The sequence below is a fragment of the Parus major genome, chromosome 1 (assembly GCF_001522545.3).
Source record: "Parus major isolate Abel chromosome 1, Parus_major1.1, whole genome shotgun sequence".
NCBI classification, from domain to species: Eukaryota; Metazoa; Chordata; class Aves; order Passeriformes; family Paridae; genus Parus; species Parus major.
Genome location: NC_031768.1, coordinates 56,272,033 through 56,288,130, shown reverse-complemented (window position 1 = coordinate 56,288,130; position 16,098 = coordinate 56,272,033). Strand labels below are relative to the sequence as shown.

Below are 16,098 nucleotides of genomic sequence, written 5' to 3'. Positions count from 1 at the left end.
TAAAAATGAATCAGAAGATGTTTTCATTTCATGGGTGCATTTTCCTGTTTGTAATGTTGATTTCACAATTAAAAGTAATGTGAGAAATATCAAATACTGATACACTCTTATTTTCTGTATACTTTCATTCACATACTGTAAAGGCAGCAAAGATTCAGTGTCTGTGAAACAGCTAAAATGATGTAGATCAGGACAATGACAATGTTCTCTGCCAACATTCATTCTGACAAACAAGCATATTTATTTCCCCAAACTGTGTCCAATTCATTTTTATTCTAGATATGTTTTATCTAATTTGGAGGTCTTTTATTTCAAAAGATACACCTGTTTTTTTAGAGAATCAGACAGACAAAGCACTCCAGCATTCTCTGCCTTTCTGTTTTGCTTCTATACTGTAAGCAATAAAGTGCATCACTGAATGATTTTTAAATTTTTGTATGTTTCCCATTATTTTACTTTGTTGTAGGGAGGGTGGTTCAGTGTTAAAGATAGGAAATTATTAAATCAGTCAGGCCTTAATAAGAAGCTGTATTTCTAATTAAGCAGAAATATAAGCTTTTTATTAGTTGTTGATTAATTGGACCTGGGTTTTTCACCTTTTACCTTAGTCTCATCTGTAGTACAGACATCAGGAAGTACATGTTCAACTTCATTTTTCTGATTATGTTGAGATTACAGTATAATTTTTGCAGTGCAGAATATTTAGAATGCTGCAGTATAATTTTTTCTGTATACATTTGGAGGTTGACCTCATATCTGACCTTATTTTCCAAGTAATAAATGCCAGAAAGATTATTTTTTCCTGACCTTTTGCCACAGCAACTCTCTGCTTATAATTGGACATTGATCTGTATAAAGATGCCATGCAGGATTTTTTTTTTAAAGAAGCTATTTGAGTGTGTGTCTTATTCTCTCAGTTTTGTGTGACACAAAGACAAAAATTCTGGATTTCCATCTATCAAAGTATAGCCATGAAAGAGCCTTAAAATTTTTAAAGTTTCACTAGGAAACTATCTAGTACTCAGATTAAAAATGTGTCTTTTCTTAGAAAAAGACTATATGGCCAGTGTTCATAATCCTGCAGTTTGTCGAGCAGCATCAAACCCAAATCTGGTCAAAATATATGCAATCTAGTAAGTACATTAGCCAACCATTCCCATGCTTATTTTTGTTGTAATGCAAAGAGTTATATGCAGGTTTACCTTAGTCATCATAGCTATGTGAGCTGCCCTAGTCAACAAGAAAATTTATTCTAATCGCTCAGATGAATTCCTTATGTTCCTATTAAACATATATTGAATTGTGGGCGTTAAGTATTGTCAGCCACTGAACTACAGCAGTGGCTGTTTATGCGAATTTCTTTACTGATGAAAATAAAATAATGGGGGTAGAGAGACAAAGTAATTTTTCCCCCTTTTTTTTTAATTTTTTTTTTTTTATTCCTCCCAATTATAATTAAAAATAGTAATGATACAAATTTGTTTGCTTGAATGAACTCTTCCGTCTCTAGTGTGCTATAATAAAATCATTGTCATATTATGAAAACAGAACCTCCATCCAGCACCTTATGGGATTTCAGGTCATTGCAGTAACAAATGTGGTGCTATGTGGTGTTCCCAATGAAATCGATGATTACTTGTCATTGAGCTTAGTATGATTAGGGTTCTCAGCCGAATGTAATATTTCTCTTTTGAAAGAAGATAAATAAAATTGCGTTCTCTAGTCATAAGCCAAGTTGAAGGAGGGTAAGAAATATGATATATGTGATTAGGATAGGAAAAGAATTTAATTTTATTTCAGAGAAAAATTGTTTTCTGGGAAAAGGAGATGGAAAGCTTGCTAGAAACAATTGTCTCCAGCAATGCCTGAATCAATATTAGAAGCTGTGGTTCTGTCATCATTCTGGGTTATATACAAGGATGGGAATTCACTATTTTGTAACCAAGTTCTATGCTTGATTAGTGTTTTTTAAAGATATTTAAAATACTTTAGCTTCTGCTATTAGAACAACACCAATAATTAAATCTTATGAAATTATTGAAAAATTGTTTGGTTTAACAGTGAAGTCAGGATCTTGACATGAGAATCCTAATTTAAAAATTTTTTAAGTTTGGCATATTCATGTAATTCCAAACATTACTGTCATGTGTCCAATTCTGCCCATGGCAGTAATAAGAATTCTAGTTGTACCAGTATTTAGACTACAGTTTTAATCAACTCTAGCCCAGATAGTTGAAAATTAAAAGGCCAAACTGAGATAAAAAGGGTCTTGGTAGCACTACAGTAGTTGTGCTTCTCTCAGTAACAGAGAAGTAGGAAATTTTACGAAAAAAATTTTTGTAGACAAGATGTCTTCTAATTTCAGCATGAGATGGGAAGCAGTCAAGCTTACCTTATGACTTCCATTAAATTAATGAAACAGTGAATGATAGAGCCTGTCAGTTTACTATTGAAATAGTTGATTTCAAGGAAAACGTATCCAGATACAAACTTTTGTCTGGTAGTGATTTTAAACATTTTCCACAGATGACAAAGACAATGCAAATTAGATGTAATTAATTTCATAATTAATCAAATGCTTATGGAATGGCCTGAATGGAAGGAAAGCAGAAAAAAAATCCAAACTGTAAAAATTATCATGATAGTAAGTCTTGTGTTACAGTAAGCACGTCCCACTTTAGTTATCTCAGCCTTATCCTCTCTTGCTGTGATATACAAGCCACTTTCTGCATAAGAATATCTAGCTGTCTCTTAAGCTTACTTATGCTATCTTAATCAGCTGTCTTACTAAACAGCTTGTTCCACATGCCTGCTACTCTTTTTATAGAATGGTTTTGGATAAGTTTGTTTTGTTTACCTGTCTTTTTTTCCACCTCTGTTGCTGACACTTTAAATCCTATCAGTAGTTTGGACAGTTTGACATCACCCTACTTAGAAGTCTTACAAGAATTAACAATTTTGAACACATCTGTCAAATTGCCTGTTTATTTCACTCAAAGTTGTGGCATGTAATATTCACTTTTTGCATTTAAATAACAGAGTAATTGTTTAATTTGACATGGTTTAAGAATAACAGCAACAATCTGTATTTCTTTAAAAGGTATCCAAAGCTGAAAATTATATTATAACCCAGAAAACATAAATAATAATATCTACAAGGGAGCAATAAAACAGCAAGATGTTAATTTTATATTTTTCTTAGTAAATCCTGCATAAGCTTACATTTTAATCAGGAAGAAATACCAAGTTATGGACTTTTCTGTAGTTACTCATAAATTATTATCTTTCTTAGATTTTCCCAGGAATCTTTAGTTTCTTTTTCTTTTGTTCTGCTTTTGTTTTGCTTTTCTGTCTGTGTTTTCTCATTTTAGTGCAAATGTCTTTGTCAAAAAAACTTCAAGGGATTAAATATCTCCCCATTCAGTCGCTTTGTTGAGGTTTTGCTTTATCACTGTGCATTGCCTCTTTCTTTCAACATAGTTTCTTGCCATTCACACCTGCATCCCATAGAAGATCCACTTCTGCATATGCTGTTGCCTCATTGGCAATAGTGTGGATTCTGAGAATAAAGAAAAAGATGGAGGCAACTGCTTGGAGGAAGGGTAAAATGGAACTCTTCAGCGTAGTTGTCAGAGTCTCCTCTAGGACCAAGGCTGCTCACCAGGCTTCTCTGTAAAACAGCACCATTTTTACTCTAGGGTATTGTTAGTAGTATAAAGGGAATTTAATGTATCTGCATGAAAAAAATGATTCTAAGTGTAATTTGAAAATATAATAGCTCTTTCTTCATCACAACAAAAATACATTTGCATCACAACTGATGCAGTTTTGCATGTAAATCTTAGGAATAAAAATATCATTTCTAGAGACTCTATAAACAGTTTGTTACCACTTGTGTTTACCCACTGAATGTGTTCACATAACAAGTCTGTAGCAACTTGTTAATTTATAATCTCAATTTCTAAACATGACATCCTAGAACCCGAGTATCCTGCATGATCCATCTGCAGCAGAGCAGAAATTACAAAAAAATTTTACCGAGATTTTTCTGGACTATCCATTAATTTTCTTGGCGTAATCTTGCTAGAGTCTGTTGGATAATTAAAATCCATTCTGTTTTACTGAGTTAGAATCAGTCTAGACTGATAAGTGCAGAAAGTTCATCAAGCACATTTCTTCTGTCTGACATCATCACCAATGCTTTCCATGCCATTGGGGATGATGAGCTCTTTTATGAATACAACAGCTTAATGAGATAATAGATAAAGAAGACTGTGAAGAAATATTTCTTTTCAAAGTTTGTGAAACGGGTGATGGCCTCTTGTGAGAAACTGATGGAGGCTAGGAATCTCCAGGAACTGGCACAACCTGTGAAATCTTTTGTTCAACAATGCTTCCTCCCATAGGTTTTTTCCCCTGGACAGAACATCTATCACATTCTCTCTATGCTCAGAATAGATTTCAGACTGCCCTTCTTGCTCTGACACCACTTAAGAGTCTTTATGTCCAGCCCTATCATCCTTTCTAACTTGCTTACTTCTAACATGGTCAGGTAAGATGCTAACTTGCTGTTTACTTGCACATAGTATCCGGTTTTCAATTTCGTCTGATGACTTGTTTTCCAGGGAAGCTATAAGAATAACTTAATTGTATTGAGGGTCTCTTTCCTTTTCTTGATATGTCACAGTAGTAGAATCTATTTCTGGAACTGGAAATTCTGGAAATTGTGAGGTGAAGCCCACGCAAAATGAAGTTTTGAGCCTCGAGTTTTCTGCTTCTGTTTGTTCTTTTCTATATATTTTTATCCTTTTGTTTTTTTGTTTTTTGTTTGTTTGTTTGTGGGTTTTTTTTGGTTCTGTATTTTGTGCAAGCACATGTATGATCCTAGATGAGGACTAGCATTGGTCAAAGAAAACTTATCTATTCTCTATTTCTGATTTACTGAATTTCTAATCAACAAGCTGGAAATATTTGATTTTGGCCTTATTCTAATAATGAGATTTTAAGATTAAAAATATAGGTAGAGTGCAGAGTTTTATAAAGAATAATACCATTATTTTTTATCTACTCTGGTGTGTGTATAGCAAGTTCAATATGACATTGGAGCCACTGACATTACTTCTTTTTGTTTTTTCTGCTGTGAGTACTTTGTTCAGTGAAACAGTACTTCTAAATGAATGAGAATTATCAGCATTATTATTGGTCTCATACTCCTTATAAGTGCTTGTGAATGATGATATTGAAACTTCAATTTGGAGTATATTTCCATTTTAGTCAGAGGAAACAAAAGTTTCAAGTGTTGTGTCTTGGCTCAATCATTTAAAGATGATCTAGGTAACACTTTTGCAAGATTTTGTTACCTGGGCCGAGCTAGACTGTGCAAAGGTTCAATAGTTCCCTTTTTTTGAGAAATCAGAATTATGTTCTGCCTTCTAACCAAAGTTAATGAACTAGAGAGAAAAATACAGGTCAGTTTCCTTTGCTCTACAGATAATTGTCAGCTTTTCTCATATTAATACCTAGTAGTCTATGACATATCTTTTGCTGTATAATGTCTACAGCAAATTATATGATGGATTTAGACAAAATAAATAGAAAACTCTCATATCTGCCAACTTTTGTTCACTCAGAGTATTATCGTGAATATCTCTCATGGTTTAGGTTCTATTTTCAGGCAATCTCCTAGTCTACCGGTCAATTTAAGTTCATCTTTTAGATTTCAGCTATTTTTATACCAAGTCCAGATTTGTGATTGAAGCTGTGTGACTGCTTCAAAGCAGAGTCCAGTTTGTTCCGTGCTCCCTCATTACAGATGGGAGGGCTCCCAGGCACAGCATCACCACAGTGTGCTCTTCCCAGAAGTACACAAGCATCTTTGGTTTTCAAGCAGCACAGGTAAGGAAGGAGAAGTCTGAGGAAGCAGATGTTTGTCTTAAACAAACAGAAAAGTCAGAAAAGTAAAGTGGCATCTTAATGGAAAAAGGTTTGTGCCTCATGACTTCTCTGCCTCTGTTGATACAAAATAGAAAAGTGGTGCCAACATTCTGGCAACTGAAGTGACAGTGAATACAGTTTGCATCAGATTGCCTTAGCCTATCATTGCTGTCTGTTATTGCCCATTATCCTGCATTTCAACTGGCGCTGTGTTCTGCCAAACTGGGTTTTTAATCAGGTGCACATTTCAGCACCTGGCAGATTATTGCCATCATGTATATCTGGTAGCTGTGAAGTTTTGTGAACAGCATATCCCACAATTAGTGTATTTAGCCAATATTTAGAGGAGAAAATTCCTATAACTGACTTTCAAAACATACAGAAGGATCTTTTTCCATCAGTACACACAAACATATCACTGTGACTCAAAGAGATTACAGCCATTCAGCACAGCTTCATCTCTGCACCATTTGGTGTGTCATGCTGCATTTTAGGTAATTTCATTTCCCCTCCACATAATTTCTACTTATTTTATAATTAAAAATTACTTCAGTGGTTGAAAATTATATGTATTTTTGACCTGTTTTATTTTCATTGGACATTTCGCTATTGAACCAATTTAGATAGGCCCTTACTAACATCTGAAAAGTTCATGACTGCAACAATAAAAGTATTCATAAATTTCAGAAGAGTTTTCTTTGCTGATCTTATTTGCAAATTAATTCATACCATGCACTTCAAGATCACAAGTCTATTACCATAAGTCTCGTATCTGAGATTCTAATATTTGGGTGCTGTAGCTGTTGGTGCTCATCTCTTTCTGCTTTACTTCAGAGGCAACAAAACAGAATATCCCTCCCCTGTCACTAGTGTAAATCTCATTACATCCTATCTAGACTTTCTGTTTTGACACTGCCTTTCCTGGGTCTAGGCGCAGTTATTGTACTGCAGTTTGTTCTTGGAAGGCTTAGAATCCATAAGTTATCTTTTCACTTTATTCCCACCAGAAGAGTAAGAGAAGGATTTGCCATTCTCAGTAAGATGAGGTCCTTCTATGTCAAAATCATTATCTTCAGCTAACATTCCTTCTTTTCAGATTCTTTTTTATAAATTGAAAGAAAAGTGGGGGCATAGAAAGATCAACAACTTTTGAAACAAGGAAATCAGAAAATAGAGAGTTTTTATAGTATCAGGCTTTATGCATTTCCCTGGGTGATAAATGGATCTTCTCTACTTGTGCTTACTTTTGTTAATGAATATTTTAGGGCATATATTCATATATTGGATGAATACTTAATATCAAGGAAAGTATTGTAACAGGACTAGAGAGTCTATTCCTGACTCTTGCTCTGTGTCTGAAAATGTCCTTGAATGGTGTATTTACGGGTTTCTTTTTATTAAGCTTACACAGAATTAGAGTTTAAAATAAACATATATATGAGGGTATGTGTGTTTATTTAGTTATACAGGGAAGACAATTAAAATAAATACATCTTCTCTATTCCTCATTTTAAATCATTTTATGATTTATTTGTCTCCGCTTATTAAATCAGCAGAAAATACTGATATGATAAACAGCAATAGTGAACAAGATTTAACAAAATCCCATTGCATATTGCAGCCACAATCTTTTTATCAGAAAGAAGCAGTGTTCTGCAGATGGAGTTACTGTAAAGCTGATACTATACTGATATTAGTTGGAAATCTGAATTGTTGTATTTATCAATAGTTCTATGTCCAGCTGGGAAAGACAAAAGAGAAGTGTCTTAAATAAGAGGCAGGACTTAACTATTCCATTCAGCAATGCTTTAGCTGGAATACTACTGATTGTATTTTGTTCTTCTGGAACCAAGAGTATCTCCTAATGTCTGTGAACCCTAATAGAGACTGTCCTTTTCATGGCCCTTTTTCTGTTTACATACTACTTTTCTCCTATGCCATGGTTTCCAGAGGGAGAAACATGGTTTAATTTAATTTGGGCCAACATTGCAGCATGCACTAATTAGTGATACATCCACTGTACAGTTTGTGGGCATATTTTGGAGATAGATCTGGAAGAATTCAAAATCAAAAAAGAGGCATATTAACAGCAGAAAATAGAAGTTTGTGAAGCATCGCCTGTAGGTGAAGTTTGAAAGAAGTGTTTGTTTAGAATCTGTGCGTGTTTAACTGAACAAGGACTGGGCTAAAGCATAATAAAGGTCTTTGTGTATATAGAGTTGTTATAAATAGGATGGTCCTTGCTTTTTCTTTTCTTTTTGTTTAATTTTCTGGGAGAAGTATTTAAGTTATATTTGAGAGAGAACTTTACTATAAAGATGTGTAGGCACTGAAGCAGGCTTCTGTAAGTTACAGAATAGCCTTTCCTGGAAATTTTCAAAACAGGTTAAATACACATTTGTCAGTGATAATCTAGATTTATTTTAAACCATCCAGGGCCAGAGGATTCACTCTCATCCTGCTTTTTATGGTGCCAAAATTAAATATGGGGATGTATTGCACTGCCTAATCCTGAGTAAAACATACTGAAAGAGAATATTTACTCTGATCCTTTACTCAGCCTCTTCTCTGCGAGCATTTTCTCCATCTTGAAGAACTCACCATGGTAGAGGATTTCAGGGAATGTGGATTATGTTGTGCTTCCCAACAATAATACCCAGCATTTAACATGGCCGTGTCTCAGAGACAGAGCTGCAGAACAAGTAACGTAACTTAGTGAAACTTTCTCTAGCCTCTGTACTTCAGTGATGCACAATGCCATGTATCAGCCTCTGTGCACCTACTGTCCAATCTGATCTCCAGAATGGCAGAACAGCTGGTTTCCATTCCCTGCTGCTGCTTTCTCCTATTCCAGCTGCTGCACTCAAATAACCTCCTTTCCCCAAGTGGGCTTCATATGGTTTGAAAGGGACTTAATGTACCTCAGTGCATAGGGAACTTTTGATGCATATTTCATCATGTTTCAGTTCTTTCTACAGGGAACACTGCATGTATAACAGATGTTCCCTGACTACTACCCTTTCCTGAAGGTGACATGCCTTTTTTTTGTGTTTCATCTCTAACGTATAGAGGTGGTAATGCCTGCGTGGTACTAAAAAATAGTGCTCCATGGCTGCCCCTGTGCTGCATGCCAAGCTATATTTAATTCCATCTGCTCCCCTCTGCAGCATGAAATGGAGTAAGCATATGCCCAGTACAACCAAGTCACACTGTGGCACAGATAATACCCCTTTATCTCAGACAAGTGTAGGTATTTTTTAAATTTAAGAGCCTATTCTTCCAGGTTTTTTTAATACATAAATTGTTTCATATTAATTAGTGGGGATATTTATATAGTTACATATCAAAAGTGCATAGTCTTTTATTATATTTTTATCATTAATGCAACATTATTAATATTGTATATGTAGTGTGCATGTCTACATATGTCCACATACATACTCATAAATACAAAAAGACAGAATTAACTTATATCCCTGAAAATTTTGTAATCTATATAAATCTATACTTTAACATTATAGAAAACGTAGTGCTTTAGAACATTTTATGCTTGCTTGTTTTAAAACTACAACGAGAACAATTCACAAATCTGTTTACACAAAACTCTCAATTTTCACCATAAAAGTTGTTGTGGAAAGAATAATAATTCTGAGGCAAAATCTGTCAGATTAGAATTGAGTATATAATTGAAAAGCGGTATTTTACAAATAAAGTTTTTAAATATCTATTTAATAATGTATAGCACTATCTGACCCAATTTTTATTTGAACAAATTAATACAGTTCTTATATAAAAGTGCAGTTTAGGTTGAGCATTGACAAGATCTCAAGGCAGCTACAGAGCCCAAACAACCTTTCAAGGTCCAAATCAAACATAAAAAGCGAACAGAAACAGAACTGTGTCTGTTCTGACCCTGTGGAGAGACTTTTGCAGATAATCTTCATGGCCCTGGGAAGTGTATATTGGATCAGTGTCTGCTGCTGAATATGAATATTCCTACAGTCTGTGGAGTATTTCTACACTTTATGGAATATTCCTGAATTTCATGTCTCTGATTAGCTTTAGCAAGTCATATTTATTTTCAACATTGCTAATTTGACTTGAAGCAAGGATTCTCTCCCTTATCCTTACTATTGTTGGTATTTTATTGTTGTAAGAAAAGTTCACACAAATTACTTCTCTTTGAGTGGAAGCACATTGAGTAGAGCAGGATGGAGGAAAAAAGTTACACTGAACACTGAAGCTGCTGCAGTGTGGAAAGCTTTAAACTCGGCTTAACTTGCTAGTGTTCTGTGGCTGCTTTTTTGCTTCTCAGAAGTACCAGAGTACATAAATAATCAGGGCACATTGCTGAACTGGACTATAAAAATTATTTTAAAAAACTGAAAAAACAAAACAAACAAAAAACAAAACCCAACCAAACAGTAACCAAACAACAATAACAAAAAAATAAAACAAACCAAGAACCAAAAAAACCCCAACAACAACCAAAAAACCCAAAACACCAAAACAAAACAAGTTTCTTTTGGCATTCATGTTTGCAATAAGCAAATAAGTAGTTTTGACTTATATAATAAAACTTCTCTCAAAAATGTTCTTTCTTCATTATATCGATTGTGAAAATAAAATCCCACAAGGTGTTTAAACCTATCACATATAAAATTGTGAATTTTTCTTATGAATTTTTTTTAATACAAAAACATCGATAATATCTATATTTTTGTTACATTTGGAGTCTGTTTATTCAATCTTTATTATTAATGCATATTTTCATTCCTTTATTTCCATTTCTATATGTTTTATTTCCTGTGCATTCACATTTTTTTTCTTATTATATGGGAAATAGCAGAAATATGTTAGTAAAATTTTGGCACAAGAAAAGAGCCTCCCGAGCACAGGCTAGGCAGTTACTGATTAGTGCGAACTCACTGTCATGTTGTTACTTGGAAATCTTACTCCAATCACTAATTCACCATTATTTTACATTGATTTCAGGAGATGTGTAACCTTCTTAAGTATGGCAAAATAAGCCAGTATTTAAAGCCTCAAAATAAGCCAGTATTTAAAGCCTGAGAACCTCATTGCTACTTAGAACCTAAACATTACTTTAAATTCTTTAAAGACATAGATTCAGATGTCAGTAGAAGCTCAGATTTATTGTAAACTTATTTAACATTTTTTTCTGATATTCAGAAGTGTGGAAAGACAGAGTGAGAGTTAGAAGAAAAAGAAAAAATATATTAACTTAGAAGTTAAGGGTGTGGGAACATAACACAGAGGAGAAAAGAAAACCAAACAAGCAATCAAAACACATTCCTAGATTTCCTAGGAAATAAGAAAGTGTTAGAGGTAGTGTTCTTTTGTTACATTTAATTCTCTGCCAAAAGTGATAAAAATTTATAATTTTCCTAGAGAAAAGCTGCATTTAAATATTTCTAAACTGGAAATATTTCATATAAGATAGGTGCTTGCTTTTTTGCAGAAGTTCATCGTGGTCAGCAGACCTGTACCACCTTGCCCATATTGAATCAACACAGTATGCTATTTTTTTGCTTTGTTATAAATCTACAAAATATTACTTGTAAAAAATAAAAAATCTGATGTCAGGGTTATAAATGCATAAGCCTTTGTATTAAAAAAACAAAAAAGTTTTTACAAAACATAGATGAAATTTTTCCTTTAGATGTGTGAACATAATACTCTGGAAAGTAATAAAAAATGAAGAAAATTATAAATTTAAGACAGCTAAAAGTACTTTTCAAAATCTTAATGAAATCCAGGATACTCTAGTTAATGGCATCTTCATTTAGACTGAATTTTACATTTCCAAAATAGATTTGAAACTAAGGCACAGGTTTTCTTCTAGATATTTAGTCCTCTATAAATACAAGCTGGAAAGACCTGAAAATTTTGTTAGTTAAAAAAAAAAAAAAAAGGAAAAGAAAGCTTTCCAAACCCCTACATTTTCAACCTTGTTGAAGGAAAAACAGCCACATGTTCTCAGAAACATTGTCACTGTCATTTCACCTATCTCACCTACATCTGAGTTAGTTGCACTAATTCTTTATTGTTAATTAGTTGATTAGCTTCCTAGAATTACTGAGGAGAGTGAGGTACTTCTAGAGTATGATTCTTTTTGATCTGTTTAAGATGAATCATATCCTCTTTACTCTCAGTAAAAGATGACTAACTGATATAAATAACTGTATATATCTAAACCTGTGAAAGAAGGATTTCTTCTCAGGTTTTGAGGGAATGAGCTTTTTGTTGACTGACTATTGTTTATTACCAGTTTCAGGCTTCTGTGTTTCTTATTTATGTTATAGGTGTTAATTGTTCCAGCCCAAATTTATTCTGGAGACACCATCATGAATTTATTTATCAAATATTTCCCATTTCATCTGTCATTCTGTAGAGGTGTTGAGTCTCTCTTCCATGGCAGAAATACAATTTCTGCTTGCATGGCTATTGTTCCTTCTTCCACGTATTTGCAGATGGGAACTGTTTTTTCCCTCACAAATTGGGCATCTGTATAATGTGCATTATTTTTTATGCTTTGCCTAAATATTTATCTACTTGGCTTTTGCTTTGGATTCCTATGGCCAAATTGGTAGTGCCAGAAGGAATGGAGTATAGTGTGTTGGAGGTTTAAAATTAGAATCTGAGATCAACCTTCTAAAAAGCCTTATGTGCTGAAATGCTTTACTGAAATGACTCACAAGAAAAGAAAGGCATGGTCTTGGATTATATGGACTTCTTAAAATCAAAATAAATTAACCTGTTTATCTAACTGCTGGAGATATTTTAATTTAATTAAATATCAATGGATGAATAAATATATTAATTTAAGGATTAATCTCTGTGTAAAATATCTGCACCTTACACAATGTTAATCTTCAGTAAATTTTTGTCATTTGGTGAATGGAAGTAATTCATGAACTTGTTAAGCCTAGCTCCTTATAACATCTAAGGCAGTTCTTGTATGTTCATTAAATAGCAATGGATTCTGGAATAGCTGTTAATCCCCAGCAAATACATTTAAGAATCAACTGGCATTTCATAAACATACAGTAGCAATCCTATTAAATCAAAGTAAATATTTGTTTAAGATACTTCAAGTCTGTCCTGTTTTATCACACCCACTGTAGGGTGTGCCACTAAGGTGGCAAGATGAGGTTTATCTGTGTGAGTACACCTGCCACTCTCCTCTCAACTCCATCACCAGAGCCAGCTGCTGGAGGTGTTGCACATGCTGGCACAAAGAGGTCTCCTTCTAACCTTTCACCAGGGCACTGTGTCCCTGAAAGAGATAAACTAAACTAAATATATATTCATATAATAACGTAAATGTCAGAGTTTTCTGCCAAATCGCTGTGAGAAACGGGGTTGTCATATTTTTTCACACTTCCAGATGACATATCTTTGCCAGCAATGCTTCACAATATAGATCTGGTCTCACAAGTTGCTATTCAGCATCAGTGTTATTGATGGAGAACATAGTCTGCTTTCTTGCAAGGCTCACACAGAGAAAGATTGAACTGCATTTTTGGCAAATTGAACGCTGTTGTCAGGAATATGTTACACCCCGTCTCATGTACAGATTAACCCTAATAACAACTATTTAACTCTCTAAGTGCCCCTCAGAACTATCTCAGAAAGTAAATCTTCTCTATTGTACAGCACACAAATACTTATGACTGTCTTCTGCTTTTCTGTTTGCTCTTTCAGTTTTGTTAACTTGAAAACAAATAGCAGAGTAACCTCCTATCTGGGTTATTTCTCTCTCTCTCTATGTACTATGGAAAACTTGAGTACTTTCTTCTGATGGTTCAGTTTACTATTTTTTTTACCCAGAACAAAATATTTGGTTGTTTTCTTCAATATTTAACTACTTTTACAAGGGATGAGAAAATGGAGAAGTAGTTTATTAAAAAAAACAAACAAATCCCCCCCCCATTTAAAGATTAAAAAAATAATTTCTTGTGAAAATATTAATTAGACAGTTTTAAATTACTACAGATTTCTATTTCAGAAATTATGTGAAATGTAATTTAGATTAAGGTCCTATATAATAATTTAAGCTTTCCTATTTACAGCTAAATTTGTAGTCCACAAAATATTCTAAGTTTATCTATTTTGCAGAACTGGAAAAGAAAAGTGTTTATTACTGAAAATAGTGCAAAAATTTCTTCAATTTACATCCTTACACAGCTTTTAATATCTCTATACCTTACCTTGTATCAATAGAGCTAATATGGGCCAATTTATTCCCTTAATATTCTTTCTGATTAGGGCTTTAGATCCCTCAGTTTTTTGAAAGCTAACTAAGGTTTTTTATTTACGACCATCAGAAAATTTCACTCTGAGAAAGATAAGAATTCAATATTATGATTATTCTATTCCTGGAAAAAATAGAAGAGATTTTGATAGAGAAGGACTTTAACCTTAAAGCAGTGATTTAGTAATAATATTGGACATATTAAAAAAATCGTTAAAAAAAGTAGGTAAATTTTCTGTTGGACATATGAAATTTTTAACTGTATGCTTTCTGTAACTTCTCATAATTCAGATCTCATCTTTCTTTTCTATCTCACCATTCCAGTGTAGATTGTAAAATGTAGCTTGTCTAGAGCAGTCATGCTGGTAGCTACACATGCATTTGACTATGAAAATAAATTCTTAATAAGAAATTCTTTTAATTTTTTGGTACCGATAATTTAATATCTTTTATTAAACTGAACTAAGCTAGTACTTAAAAATAGCTCCCTGACATTCAGAATAATGGATATGAAAGCAAGAGTAATAAAAATTGCTGGGAAGGTGCAGTGCAAGCACTGATTCAGCAACTACCACACTGATTTAAACATTTTCTTTGGTACATAAGATATTAATCTGTAGGGGTTTAAAAGCATATGAAAACAACCCTGCCTAAAAAGGGAAGTTACACATGGAGTAACAGACTCCAACTCATTGTGCAGTCTAGGGCAACTGTATTATATGTATGCCCTTCACTTACAGCAGCTGAAGGTAATTCAATCATCCACCCAAATGCCACATCTGAGTCACCTTGTGGAATTTCCTGTTACTCCAGCGTTTGCACAAAGACTTCAGGACAATTACAGCCCTGTGCAATTAAAGGTCTAAAGAAAAGGATGCAAGAAAATAAAAGACAACATTTTTTGTCAAACCTGTGGGGTTTTCTGTTCTGTGATTTTGTGTAACGCTGTTACAGACCCTTGTCTTGTCCTGCACACCAATCTCTACAACTTTGGTGAGTGTACAAACACACTGCTTTTGATTGAAACCTGCCACCTGATAGTTTCACTGGCAGTGCCTAGTTGTTGCTTTAGGAGAAAAAGTAAATAATTGTTTCCTATTAGTCTTCTCAGTGACAATCACGATTCAAAAATCTTTTCATATTTTCTCTTTGTTGTGTCTTCTTCAAGCTGAAAAATCTTAGTCTATTTATCTCTTCTCTTATGAAAGCCTTTTCATAACTTTGATCATCTTTGCTGCTCTTTTTTGTCTTTTCAGTTCTATTATATTCTTTTGAACATGGCATGAGCAGATCTGAGTACAGAAGTCTAGACACAGCAGCTATGGATTAAAAGAGTAATGTTTTGTGGTTTAATCTCTATTCTTTTCCAAAATACCTTCTTATTCTAACTGTTCTCTTGATGAATTATGAGCTGACATCTTCATTTAACTGTCCAGACTAATACAGAGATCAGTTTTAGAGTCCCTTGCTTGTGTATTTAGAGTTGTTACTCTTTTCCATCATGTATATTACCTGCATTTGTTGACACTGAATCTTGTGTGCCATTTTACTGTAGTCATTCAATTAATTGCATGACATCTATCTGCAGCTTTTCAGAGTCTCAGATTTTACTACTCACTTTTGTTTGGTACCAAAGCTAATTTAAGTGATAGTGTTACAATTCTCCAATTTCATATTTGGATTCCATATGGTCTGCTGGTTTATTAGTAGTCATTTTACCCTATTAATCTTTTAGTTCCGTGCAGTTTTAATGACTCATTTCTATCCCCAAAATATCTGCAACATAGGAATCACTTTGGATTCCTTCATTAAAATAAAATAAATATATATATAATTTTTTTTTATTATTTTTTTTTTTAGGAGTGAATACTTATGACCTCTTCTTT

The 16,098-nt window shown here is 33.7% G+C and overlaps 1 protein-coding gene across 5 annotated transcripts in view; it reads left to right on the top strand.

Annotated features, from left to right (window-relative positions):
* The window catches only part of PCDH17 (protocadherin 17), an 88,164-nt gene that overhangs the window by 28,643 nt on the left and 43,423 nt on the right, over nt 1-16,098 (top strand). The gene's annotated exons all lie outside the window — the stretch shown is intronic.